Source organism: Lygodium microphyllum, chromosome 23, assembly GCF_053477565.2.
Source record: "Lygodium microphyllum isolate KBCC chromosome 23, Lygodium_microphyllum_v1.1.10, whole genome shotgun sequence".
Lineage (NCBI taxonomy): Eukaryota > Viridiplantae > Streptophyta > Polypodiopsida > Schizaeales > Lygodiaceae > Lygodium > Lygodium microphyllum.
In genome coordinates this window covers 5,710,934-5,723,678 of record NC_141157.1, presented here as the reverse complement: position 1 = coordinate 5,723,678, position 12,745 = coordinate 5,710,934, and the positions used below count along the sequence as shown (strand labels likewise).

The 12,745-nt window shown below is 38.9% G+C and overlaps 1 pseudogene; it reads right to left on the bottom strand.

The window, feature by feature from the left end:
- Positions 1 to 1,498: 1,498 nt before the first annotated feature.
- Positions 1,499 to 3,503, bottom strand: LOC148015832 (polyphenol oxidase I, chloroplastic pseudogene; annotated as a pseudogene).
- Positions 3,504 to 12,745: the final 9,242 nt, after the last annotated feature.

The window sequence follows — 12,745 nt, the reverse complement described above, 5'->3', positions numbered from 1 at the left end:
TAGTGCTGGACTCTCACTAGCTAAAATCACCGATCTTGGTGGGTTGCCTTAAAGGGATGCCATACCCCAAGTTTGGGCGTCGGCTTGAAGGTGGTGTCCCATCACACCCAAGCAAACACTACCCCTGACAGTATTTGCTTGCATGTGCGAAGTAGTGGCATCATTGGTTCAAGTACGAGCTTGCGTACAAGCTCATAAAGGGAGGGTTTTGTCACTTCCAATGCTCTCAAGGGTTCCATGTAGCATGGGTGTGGACTAGGTTAGCACTTAGGCCATCAATCACAATCCTATGCCCTTAATATGTGTGTGTGTGTGTGTGTGTGCAGCGCATGCGCACGCGCGTGTGCATACTAAAGAGAAATATTATGGTAGAGCAAACAATAATCATAGTGGTCAATTGACCATAGGAGCATGTATTTCCTATATCTAGCTAGGCAAAAGGTTGTGTATTTGGACAAAAGGTGCCCATGCTATAGAACAAGGTTTAACCTCCCACTCTAGGATCATCATGCTTTAGGAAGGAGGCATGAACTACTAGTTTTCATCTTCTATGTAGCCTACTTCATTCTCTTGCTATTGACTTCATCTAAGAGGTTTCCCCCTCCTCCCTTTGTGAGGTGTTTGTGTACAATTTATCCCCTTTTTATGCCCTTTGTCCTTGCAATGAGTGTGTGGTTTACAATCCCCACCCATGCAATGGAAATCCTTCCATTCCCTTTGAGCTCAGTTTCTCCTTTCCCTTTGCGGTCTAATCAACCCCTTTGAAACTTTGGTTTTAAACGTTACTTCTCCTTTCAATTCACCATATCTTCCAATTAGGAAAAAGTGGTGATATGATCATGTTGTCATCAAAGATTGAGGGATCTAAAACTCTTTAAAAAAATTTTGATTATGAGATTATGTGACAAAGACTACATCCCTTGCCAAAAGTTTAGGGGATGCTGTCCATGGCTCCATACAGCATGGGTGTGGACTAGGTTAGCACTTAGGCCATCAATCACAGTCCTATGCCCCTTGTATGTTTAGAAAATATAAATGTATGATACACATTCATTTTGTTGGAAGGAAAAAGTGCCTAGACTCCATGCATCAAGACATGAAATGTGTTAACCAATAGTGACAACTAAAGCTCTTTTAAAAATCATTGATTATGAGACCATTTGACAAATACTGCATCCCTTGCCAAAAGTTTAGGGGATGCTCTTGAGGGCTCCATGTAACATGGGTATAGACTAGGTTATCACACAGGCCATCAATCATAATTCTATGCCCCTTAAGTGTTTAGGGAATGTAAGGTTATGGTATACATTCATTTTGTTGCAAGCAAAAAGTGCCTAGCCTCCATGCATCGAGAAATGAAATGTGTTAACCAATAGTAATAATCGTACTTCAAAATTTAGCGCAAAGTGTCTAGAGGAAATTAGGCAGAAAGTGCCACAAAGTGCCTAATAAACTTGTATTTAATGAAAGAGAAAAAGATGGTCCCACATGAAAGAAAAAGGAGAACACGTGTCAACGTAGACTTGTAAGAGCATTGTTTGAAATTGTATTTCCCTACACAATTACAAAAGTCGTAGCCAGCCAATAAGCAAGTAACCCTTCTCTTTAATACGTAAATCCGGACAATTTTTTCCCTTTGCAGTTATTAGAGCCAATTTATATATATATATTCTTAGTTTGGGAAGCTATTGGTAGAGGATTTGGAGGCCTTTAATGCTAGCGTTGAAAGCCGCGAGACCGCTAGTAGTGAACGTCTTGACGACGATGGTGACGACGAGGAGGGGTTCACCGTCCTTGTCGATGCCGATGCGCTTCAGGCTGTCACCGATCTCGAAGGGAGCATTCACAATCAATGGAGGCGCCCTGGGCACCGGCACCACGTTGAAGGTGCCCACGTACTCCGCACCGCTCACAGCGGTGCTCTGGTTCGCGTCGGGGAGGTTGACGAACACCACGAACTGCGCGAAGCGATCTTGGTCGCACTCCAGGCCCTCCAGCATCAGCACCTCCGTGCCACTGCTGTTAGAACTATCGGGCCGCTCCACCAGCGCGCGGAAGCGCTGTCCCAGAGGAATGCTCGGGCTGGAGTCATTGGCCGCCCCTACCTCCTTCACTCCTTCGGCCTTGGCCTCCGGAACGGAGCTGCCGTTGCTGACAGGCTGCGGCTCGTAGTTGAGCCACAGCTTATCGCCGTCACTTACCAAGGGGCTGTAGCTCACCCCGAGCTTGCTGTTGTCGAGCGCATCCTGCACCTTCACCCGCACCAGGTTTGCATTCTCGTCGTAGAAGAGGAACTCAGCGTCGAGGAAGTCTGTGTCCGTGGGGGGTTGCCGGCTGCCGCCTGGAATGGAGGACCTCCACACGTCCCAGAGCCGGTCCACGTTGCTGTGGTGGGCGTAGAAGATGGGGTCACGGGAGGCGGTGGTGAAGGTTCCCATGTCTTGGAGCAGGGGTTGGTTGGGGTCTCCTGTCCAGAAGTGGACGCCATTGTGGACGCTATTCTCGATGCTGCCTCCTAGCGGTGCACTGATAACGGTGGAGTTGGAGAGGTCGGTGCCGGTGCTGTATGCGCCCCCCATAAAGAGCTCCGCAGTGGAGGCGGTCACCATGGCCTGGTACATGGCGTTGAGATTCTCCTCTACGACCACGGAGTTGTTGGTGGTGGTGGACAGGGGGCTGAGACGCACTAGCTCCGGGGGCAGGTTGTCTTGGTTGCGGTTGGCGTCATAGAGAGGGCTGGAGGTGTTGCTAGTGAAGATGGAGGGCATGACATTGCCGCCTGCACCGGGTGTCTGGTTATCCCAGTTCCAGAACAGGAGGGCGAAGTCTAGGTCGCCCCCTAGCAGGCTGGCGAGAATGCGCTCGTGGAAGTAGAGGTACCAGCGGTGCCAGGGCAAGAAGAGCCACGAGAAATGGACCTGCATGCTGACGTTGGTGCCGGGCTGCTTGTAGGCGCCGTTGCAGAAGGCGCAGTGGATGTTGGCCTGCACGGCCAGGCTGCGGGGGTCGCTTGAAGGGAGCGCGCGCATGAGCTCGTAGGCTCTAGCGTACTTGGCAATGTAGGTCGCGCTGGCGAGATGGGCTGGCCTTCTCACACGCGCGCGAGGAGAGGCCTCCAAGCTGAAGTCGCGCACCTGATAATTTCCCGGAGGAAGGGGCAGGCAGCAGTTGAAGGTGAGCGAGACTGGCGGCCCCGCGGCCGAAGTGGCCACAGCCAGGTCGCACTGGCGTAGGTCTGGTGCAAGGACGGGCGCCGCTTCAGCGCTCGTAGCAATCGAGAACAGCAGCAGCACCACCAAAACACTCGCCTCCACCACTCGTCGTATCCAATTACCCTCACTAACCAGAGTGGAGCCTTCTCCCGTCATATCGATCAGCTTCCTAACCTAACTTTGCTTTTGTTTGTAAATCTACTACAAAGACAGTCTTATGATGATGGGGTGCGATGCAGTTACCGATCCCTCGGTATTAACCTCACCGCTTGTCGTGCCGATGCAACGGAAAAGCGTGGACTCGTTTTGGCCCTCCAATCGTTTATATAGCGTGCCCTCAGGTGGGTCACTAGTTAGTAGTCAGTCCTTGTTTTTCCTTGACTTTTCGCGTGCCATACATTGTCTCTCAACTCCGCGTATAACGTTTGACAAATAGGTCGAAGCGTTACGTTCAAGACCCGATTTCATCCTTCAACGAGAGGTGCGAACAACCTTACCTTTCAAAGGAAAAGTGATATTTGAGAACTTTCAATTTTGCCTTCCTTAACTACTTTCAATAACACTATCAACTTTTTACCCTTTTTAAATAGTACGAAGAAAAGGGTGGTTATTCTTATATTTCAGTCCCCAGAAATAAGGCAAGTGTGGTTATTCTTTCATTTCAAATCACAAAAATAAGGCTATGTTTTGCACTAGTAAGGACTTATTCAAAATGCATGATGACTTGTTAGACTTTTGATTGTGTTGCTCAATTTAACCTTTAGAAGGTTCATGACTGTACTTTACTTTTTGATGCCTTTAGGTACACGTAAATGTGAATAGAGGGCACTGTAAAAAGGGGGGCTTGATGATAGAAATATATGCATTGAATGAAATGTCAATCAATTACGTGCATAGAGATCCTATCCTTTGATTGTTCGAGTGGAACTACATATTATAATATGATCATAGTTGAAAAATATACTTGTAATAGTAATACTTAGAAGTGCATGTGACATTGGACTTTTAATGGTTGTGCTCTCTAATCCACATGTGTTTATATGTTTGTGCATTGTGATGGTGGTGTAACTCCTATATTATATTTCATGCACATTGAACTAAAACTTACTCTTAGACCTTTAAAATTACTACCATGCCTACATGGGAGAGGATGTGGCACTCCCTAAAAAATTGAAGATCTAATTATCATTAGCTTTTGATGCTATTTTGAAAAAGGTCTCACATCTCTCTTAGATGTGTGAAAAATATAATTTAAACTTTCACTCTTAATTTTCTAAGACATTAACACATTTGTATTTGTTCTATTTTAATGACTAGTTGTTTTGGAAGCTTAACAAGCAGAAGAGCAATGAACTGCAGAAGGCATTTCATGATGGCATACATGTGATGGACCACATGGATGCAATGTGGAGCACATTCATGGATGCGATGAGGATTAAGAGGATCACTCTCTTTTTTAGACCAACAACCATCACTAGCCAACAAGGAAGCTAGGGATTACTTAACTTTAGCTCGTATGGAGTCCCTTGTCTCTACTGAGAGCTTGCTTATTCTATGCGCATTTAATACATATATACATACACACATATACATACATGTATGCACACACGCACCCGCATGCATACACACACATCCCAGGCAGACACATGTATATATATTTGCTTTGGAGCAAAATTCATAGAGACACAATATACAGAAGGTATTGGTACAATTAAAGATGGTAGATAGGAGAACATTTCTTGTTTGCCCAATGTAACATTGCAGTCTCGTAGTGCTTTTCTTGAAATTCTTGAATAATGTACCTAAACGTACTCCAATTTCCCTCCATTGTAGTATTCCTCTCCTTTTCTTGAAAATCTCAAACAATTCAAGAAAGTGTATACCCTCCCTTCATTTTTGCATAGGATTTGCTATTTTCTATTTTAACTCGATGTCCTCTTCTGCTTTATGTTTTATTTCAATGGAACCTTCACATCCTTGGCATCCTTCATCTTTTATCATAGCAATCACAATATATAACAATTTTAACCTTGATAATAATAGGTGATTCCTACTACCATCCTCGTTGATTTTTGGGTCATGTTATAGACGAAGAAGAGGAGAAAATGTGAAAATGAATTCATTGATTCTTACAAGGGGCAACTCAAGGAGGTGCTTATATGACATGCATATATGCATGTGGAATGGCACTTGTAGAACTAGCTCGTTGACATGCCATGCCATAGATCAAATTGTAAGTTTACTAAAATATACTAATAGGCTTCAAATTAAGTTTTATGTTTCAAGAATTTACTAAAGTTTGTCTATGTTTGCAGATATATACCCATCAAAACTCAAAGATTGACAACTTATTGAAAGTATAGTTGGAAATTTCTATGTATTTCATGGCTCTATTGATGAGAATTTGTATAAAGCGACCTCAAACAAGTCATTGGTAGAGGAAGATGTTTTCTTTTATGATAAATTTCACAATGCACTATCAAGCATAATGAGATATGGATTGCAAGCCGCTTTCAATCCCAGATCTAGATAGCATTGAGTGGCAAATTTCAGACTCAAATTTATATGAATAATTTAGGTTAAAGATTTATGCAGATATTCAAAGTTATTTGTGACCTAACATACTGAGTCAACGAGTGAAGATCACAATCTTCATACCATTACATATTTTGTGGACTTCTTTTATGATTAGAAAGTTCCAAAAACATCATTAATGCTCATATGTAAATTAGAGAAATGCTTGAAATTCTTAGGTCAAAGTTGGGATACAAAAGAAATGTGTAAGATTATGTCTATAGTGCAACAAAAATTGATTGTCAGCATGTGAAGGAGGCTCAAGAGTCTACAAGGATTAAAGACACTTCTAATACTCCTCCAAAAGAGCATCGGAGGAGTGAAGGAACCCATAATAAAATGCTTCTAGATTTCCTTTCTTGAGTGGGTCAAGAACATTTACTACCGTAGGTGTTTTCTGTTACTATCTTTGTGTAGGAATGGTTTAGCCTTATGAGTGTATCTGGAAGAGCAAGAGACCACTTTTGTGGAGTAGACATATGCTTGAGAGTTTCATATTGAGGTCCTTGGTATGTTTATATGAATTATGTCCTTCTTGAAAAGCCCCTAAGGAGAAGTTTCAACAAGGTTGTTTGAGGGTTCTCGAGGGCATGAAGAAGGTAGATTTATAGTGCCTTCTACACAACCAAAAGTTTCATGTCATGGAATACTTTTATGAATTTATTTTCTTTCTACACATGTTATTGGGGGATGAAGGAAAAGAGCTTTTCCAAGACCTAGAAGATATACCACAACTTGTTGAAGAAGAGATTGATGAGGTGCAAAAGGTTTCATAGCTAGTAGATGTGGTAAGTGAGAGAGGGAGCAAATATATCAACTAGATATAGAAGCTTTCAAAAGGAACAACATAGAGGTGGTTTTGATTAATGAGAAAGAAGAGGTTGAGAAGGAGGATAGTAATATTCCTATAGCTCTACCACCCACCTTTCCTATTGGAAAAAGATATAGTACATTCTCTTATTTGATATCGAAGATCTTTTTAACATTAGGGAGGACTATTGCTTAGCTATCATTTCATAGAATCTTGAAATAGATTCTAATTTTATCATTCTAGTCTAGGATAAGTACCTACTTGTGGATTCAAATTTCAAGGATACAAATACTAATCCACAGTAGCACACACTTTGACCTTGATTTCGAAGGATGTGCTCCAACACAAATCAAACAACACAAGTCAACCCTTCCTTTAGAGGAAGAGTTTGAAGCAACATAGGAAAAATTGAATGTATCACACTTGGACAAATCAAACAAGGACTTGACTCCCAAGTACTTGTAAACTAGTCAATCAAGCATCCAAATATAGAGCGATGAGTTCTTAGTTTAAGATGAAAATTAGAAGGTTTATTTCACAAGCTATTTTCATTTGGGTACCATGTTGATTCCCATAAGAATTTCACTATAATTCATTAATTGTGCTTGCCATTTTTCAACTTTGTATATGAGGATGGGCTTGTTAGATGTGCAATTGGTAAATAAAAGGGAGGTCTGCCTTGGGTCATTACATTAAATATCTCACATTTCCAAAGTTCATTGATTTCCATCGTAAGTTTTCAAGGGATAATGCAGAATTCCCTCTTCCTACATCGAGGACCCTCTCAAGTTAACTTTGAGGGTATTCGATATGGGGAAACACAAAGAATATAATGTTTTAGGAGAAATAAGAAGCTCTAAAATTTTTTGGCCTAGGCTATAGTTGCCACATATGACATGGCAAATATCATTTAGTGTATGTAACATTCAGCCTAACAAATGGTATCAAATATCTAAACATCCTTGTAGAGTATGGAAAAAACAATGCCTACTTAGAAGTAGATTAGTTCCAAAAATTAATAAGCAATATTTAAAAAAACTAGAGCAACAATTACATGATGAAGGTGAACCATCTTCAAAGAGCCAACGAGTAGAAGAGTGAAATTGGGTATTTTATTGTTACTTTACCAAGAAACGATGTTTTTATATTTATATATAAAAATTCTATTATGTAAAAAATCCTTCCAAAGATTGATCAGTGTTTCTTTATGGCAATATTTCTCTACAACACCTCACATATTCATTCCATTATGTATGGGCTTATGAGACTGTTGTTTATGGGTATCCAAGCCTTTCCTCGTCTTTGTCTAGTTTGTTGCCACATAATATGTTTCATTACAGTATTAGAATTCTCTCAAGATTCCTTTCTTCTTTGTCTCTCCAAATGTTGCATTGCTTTGTTGATTTTAGATGATCCCAATGCTTCTTTTTTGTTCGATTGATGGATAAGCATTTTGTAGATCCATTAATCTAATTCTTCTAAACTATTGGCTTTCTCTGCTCCTCTACCATGTCTTGTATGGTTGAAATAGCTAGTACGAGCTTGATAATGGGTTTTTTCCATACCTTGAGTTAACTACACTGATAAACTACCCTATTCACTGGCAAACTAGGGGGTGTGATTATATATAATGTGCTATCAAAGAATAAAAAATGATGCCATATTAGTATTGTACTCTCACTTAAGCAATTATAATTTTTCAAGCATTACAAAGATAGTGTATCATATAGTAGGTAATGTGTTGTTCAGTCCATACACTAACCATTGACTTTTTAAACTTCTCCAATGATGTTTTTAAAGGCCTATAAGTTTCATACCCATGTATCATAGAGCTTAAAGATCATATCTAAAAACTCCCAAATGTTCACTTTGCACGATCATGCTTCACTATCAATATGGTCAACAACCACATTATGGATGCGCTTCCACCTATTGAATTGGATTCACCTAACCAGGATTATCAAAGGGTGGTGCACATAAAAATCTTCTTGCTTTTACATCTCCAATGGAAATTTTATTTGTCATGTCTCGACCATCTTCCAAATTTTTCTCATATTTTCAATATTCACGTTTCCACTATGCAAACCAATGTCTGACAATACCTTCTTAGGCATTACAATTTTCTTGACTTGTGCAAACCTAGGTCACATTTTCTGGGAAAAATATATATACAAAAAATTTAATTTCTAAATGATTTTTCATAGACCATGAATTTTACAAATATAGAATCTAGACAAGGGAATATTCGAAAGGTTGGTAAACTTTAGCCCCCCTTACTTATACTTGGAACTATTGATCATGTTTTGGCTATGACTGATCTTTAATATGTATCTCTTTGGCATCACTATGTTGGGTATATATTTGTCAAAGGAATGAAAGCCTTATGGTTGCTAGAGAGAATATGGAGTCAATTTTGATAGATGTAAAGATTGTTTTCTTGCCATGGAACTTGCATAAGGACATTTATATGAAGCGACCCAATGTGTTTGTTGTGGAAGGCAAGGATCAATTATTAGTGTGTAAGTTGCATAAGAGCTTATATAGTTTGAAACAATCTCCCAAGAAATGGTATCACAAGTTTAATGCTTTTATGTGGTCTAAGGATACATTAGAAGTGAGACCAATCATACACTAGGAAGGCTTGGGATGGTAGCCTTATGGAATTTGATTCTTAATGTGAATGACATATTGATTTTTGGAAAGTCCATCATGGATGTGGATAATTTAAAGAAAAGGTTGTGTGAAATGTTTGACATGAAGGAATTAGGGTATATTGATCACATTCTTGGTATGTGCATATGCAAGAGTGAGACAAAAGGATACTCTATTTATTTAGAAAGAATACATTGGGAAGGTATTAAGTGTTTGGGAAAGGCTATCGGTATTCCATTGCCTCCATATTTGAAAATGAGCCAAGAACACAATATTAGTGAGTTTGTTGAGAATCTCCCAATTCCCATTTTTTGAATACTAAAAAGGTGGTACCCGGATAACATACCTATAAGTTTCTCAAAACCATATGATATGACCTATCATTGGAAAGTGCTTGCAAAATAGAATCAATTGAGCTATAGAATGCTCGATTTGGAGTTATAGTGTTCAAGTTACGACAGATCCAAAGATTTGACCATGTGTCCCAAACTTATGGGAAATTCCCATATTCCCCAATATGGTGTTCAAGAGGATAGCCACAATCCAAATGAGAAGATGGGAGAAGATTGATGATTGGTAGCTTGATATATGCCATGGTTGCTACACATCTAAACATTGCCTATGTAGTGGGAGTGGTCAGTAGGTATATGGTGAATCCTAGCAAATAGCATTGGGAGGTAATAAAGAATATCATGTGATACTTTAACAATATCATATTTATGTGCATATGCTTTTGAAAGCATCTATTCTTAGATATGTAAATGCTAAAGTTGTAGGGAGCCTAAAATTTAGGGGATCTACTACAAGGTCTTTCTTCACTTTTATAAGTAGTGCAGTCTCTTGGGTCTCTCGATTGTAGCCATGTACAACTTTATCTACCATTGAGGCAAAGTATGTTGCAACCATTAAGGCCTACAATGAAGCCATATAGCTTACTCATCTAGTGGGAGACTTGGGTATTACAATAAGAGAGATACATGTGTTGCACTGTGATAGTTAGAGTGCCATTCAATTGGCATGGAATCTTATCTTTCATGCAAAGCCAAAACACATTGAGGTTAAGTATCACTTCGTTAGGGAGGTTCTTAAGGATAAGTATATTAAGCTTACCAAGATCCATAAGGATGATAACCTTGTATAACTTTTCACAAAAAGTTTATTTTTAGAGTGCTTTGTACAGTGTAGAGTGTTGATGGATATTGGATAGTATCTTCGCTTTCTTTTTATACTTCCATAAAGATGCATTGGCCTTAAAATTGGAGGTTTTGGGGTAAATACTAATGGCTTATAGTGGGGTGGGTACCCTTGTATATGTACACACTATGCAATCATATATAAGTGAAGATAACAAAGCATAAGAGTACCACACACACACACACACACACACACACACACACACACACACACACACACACACACACACACACACACACACACACGAATATATAATCTCTTATTTAAAATAACCTTTGTAAGGAGACAATAGCAAGAGTTAGAACTAATATCAAGCACTACCACACACACACACACACACACACACACACACACACACACACACACACACAGAGTTGTGCCTCTTGCCCAAAATAATCTCTATAAGAATATCACAACAAGAGTTAAAACTAACATCAATCCCTAATTTTAAAAACTATAGAGAGAGATAGACATCTATATTTTGTCCAGAATTTACAATTTCAAGGAGAAGAAATAACAAAGGTAAGAAAAGTGATCAAAATAGTGATTAGTCTCATTATGAAGCCTCAATGGCAATAAAAATTCACCAAAATGTAATAGAGAGGAAAATGAGTTTAGTACTCAATTTTTGGATCAAGCTGATTTTATAGAAGAAAAAAATCAAAATTAAAAAGCACCCAATAAACAAAGAAGTACAAGGATAGAAATGCTCAAATTTTTTAACACTATTTAGTCTCTCTCTTTTTAATCCCAAAAATACAATTTAAAAATAAAAAACCTAATATTTGAAGAGAGAAGATTCAACCTTCATGGATGTAATAGTTAACATCCTACCTCCTTATTGGATAAAATGAAGAGAACTTAAGTTAGGCTAAATCTAATAAGAAAATTGGGCATTAAGTAAACTAATTGCTAAAAATGGCAAGAAGCCATAGCCTAACTATGCCAAACTAGGAAAATGAATAAGAAAACAAAAAAAAAAAGGAAACTAAAGCCACAAATTTTGATTGATGTGACAAAAAAGTATCTATAATAGTACTACTCTCTTTCCTATTTATAGTTCTCCTTTAGCACTCACTAGTTCTAGTTATTTTCAGATTATTTACAAGGGTTTGGACTTCTTCATCCTCCACTATCCTTCATTATAGACCATCCCCACTTGAAATAGCTTTATCCTCAAAGCTTGTATGATAGAACCAAAGAATTCCCACAAAGGACTTAGATAAAATAAGTCTATTGAATGGAAATAGAAATGATGGAGTAGATCCCATGAGAAAGAAGAGTTTCCAATAAAGCAAAGCTATAAGAATTCCATGTGATATCTAGAATAGGAGTGTAAGAGAAAAATGGCCATAGCTCGAGATATACTTCTCTAAATAAGGGAAACAAAAATCTAAATATAGAATACACTATGAGTCCCATCCAAACCATAAAGACCCAAATTTGATGGAGTTAGACCAATTATTTTTAGCACATGAAATTATTATAGCAAGTTGTAGCTTGTTCTGTGACAACATGAGTCAGTCAAAAGATCTAGCTGGATCAAAAGGTATCCCTACAAATAGTCATCACACACCCAACAATGACCATCCTCATCTAGATAGAATGGATATAATACAATATCTCCATAATCAAATCCAAATCCCCAAAATCATAAAGGTGCATAATGTCGTAATCATCCATATCAACCATATCTTGTGCATATGCATTCCAAGCACAATATCCATATGTATCCCGATCAAGAAACTCATATGCATCCAAATGAATTCCTTGTCTTGGTTTGTTGCATACCATGGTCATGCATACTAGGCTAGTGTAGATCATCATATGCACCATCGTGTAATGATTCATTATCTTCAAGACATGCAATTATAGCACAATCCGCTTGAGTCCCATGAGAATCATGTAACTCTTGAGTTTACTCTTCTTCTCGATCAAACTCTTGTCCATTTGTATCTTCTTGGTCTCCATCTTCTTATCCATCTTCATCTTCATTTTCCATCACTCTTGCAATCAAAGTACTTACCTTTGCAATAGGTAAACTAATGATAGCATGCTGCCCATTATTTATATGATTGTAACATGTCAAAGGATAAACATGAGTATCTCCTACATCCCTACCCATAGACTTGTAAGAGTTACCCAATAATTTACTTGCATAATGTTGAGAGTTACATTGCAACTACTTGCATAGCAACAGCTATCCATAAGGGTCACAAACCCTGCAATGTATAGGAATATGCATAAGAATGCTTTCCTATCCCTGAGCATCACAAGAATAGTTATAAGAATGTCCACAATG